This window comes from Ictidomys tridecemlineatus, unplaced genomic scaffold (genome assembly GCF_052094955.1).
Source record: "Ictidomys tridecemlineatus isolate mIctTri1 unplaced genomic scaffold, mIctTri1.hap1 Scaffold_278, whole genome shotgun sequence".
Classification (NCBI taxonomy): Eukaryota; Metazoa; Chordata; class Mammalia; order Rodentia; family Sciuridae; genus Ictidomys; species Ictidomys tridecemlineatus.
The window spans coordinates 215,297-216,978 of NW_027522363.1; positions in this window are offsets into that span (position 1 = coordinate 215,297).

Below are 1,682 nucleotides of genomic sequence, written 5' to 3' on the forward strand. Positions count from 1 at the left end.
TGCACGTAAGTCTCCAAAATCTGCTCTCTGAAAAAGTCCTTATTCACCCCAGTCTCCAAACTCTGCTCTGTGTAACAGTCCTTCTGCACCCCAGTGTCCAACCTCTGCTCTCTGAAATGATCCTTCTGCATCCCAGTCTCCAGAATTTGCTCTCTGCAACAGTTTTTCTTCACCCAAGTCTCCAACATCTGCTCTCAGCAACAGTCCTTCTGCGCCTCAGTCTGGAAACTCTGCTGTCTGCAAAGATCCTTCTGCACCATAGTCTCCAACCTCTGCTCTCTGTAACAGTCTTGCTGCACCTCGGTTTACAATCTCTGCTATCTGTAAGATCCTTCTGCATCCCAGTTCTCAAACTCTGCTCTCTGTAACATTCCTTTTTTACCACAGTCTTCAACCTCTGGATTCTGCACTGGTCCTGCTGCACCCCAGTCTCAAAACTCTGTTCTCTGCAACAGTTCTTCTCTTCCCTATTCTCCAACCTCTGCTCTCTGTAACAGTCCTTCTGCACCACAATCTCAAACCTCTGCTTTCTCTATCCGTTCTTCTGCACCACTGTTTCCAAATTCTGCTCTCTGCAAAGATCCTTCTGCATCCCAGTCTCCAACCTCTGCTCTCTGTAATAGTCCTTCTGCACCTCTTTATCCAACCTCTGCTCTCTGCAACCTTACTTCTGCACCCCTTTCTCTAACCTCTGCTCTCTTCTACAGTTCTTCTGAACCACAGTCTAAAACATCTGCTCTCTGAAACAGCCCTTCTGTACCCTAGTCTCCAAACTCTGCTCTCTGTAACGGTCCTTCTGCACCCCAGTATCCAAACTCTGCTCTCTGTAACAGTCCTTCTGCACCACAGTCTCCAACCTCTGCTTTCTGCAACAGTCCTTCTGTACGTCAGTCTCCAAAATGTGCTCTCTGTAAGATCATTCTGCAACCCAGTCTCCAAACTCTGCTCTCTGTAACAGCCCTTCTGCACCCCATTCTCCAAAGTCTGTTCTCTATAACAATCCTTCTGCCAGTATCAAACCTCTGCTCTCTACAACAATCCTTGTGCACCCCAGTCTCCAACCTCAGCTCTCTGCAACAGTCCTTCTGAACCCCAGTCTCCAACATGTGCTCTCTGCAACAGTCCTTCGGCACCTCAGTCTCCAAACTCTACTCTCTGTAACAGTCCTTCTGCACCTCAGTCTCCAATATCTGCTCTCTGTAAGATCCTTCTGCAAACCAGTTTCCAACTCTGCCATATGTAAAAGTCATTCTGCAGCCATTCTCCAAACTCTGCTCTTGGTAAAATGCCTTCTGCACCCCAGTCTTCAACCTCTGCTCTCTGTAACAGTCCTGCTGCACCTCGGTCTTCAATCTCTGCTCTCTGTAAGATCCTTCTGCAACCTTGTCTAACAACTCTTCTCTCTCTAACAATTCTTCTGCACCCTCGTCTAGAACCTCTGCTCTTTATAACAGGCCTTTTGCATCACAATCTCCAACCTCTATTCTTTGTAACAGTCTTTATGCACCTCAGTCTCCAATGTCTGCTCTCTGAAACGTTCCTTCTGCACCCAGTCTCTAACATCTGCTCACAGCAACAGACCTTCTGCACCCCAGTCTCCTATGTCTCCTCTCTTAAACACTCTTACTGCACCCCATTCTCTAACCTCTGTTCTCTGTAAGGTCCTGCTGCACCCCAGTTTC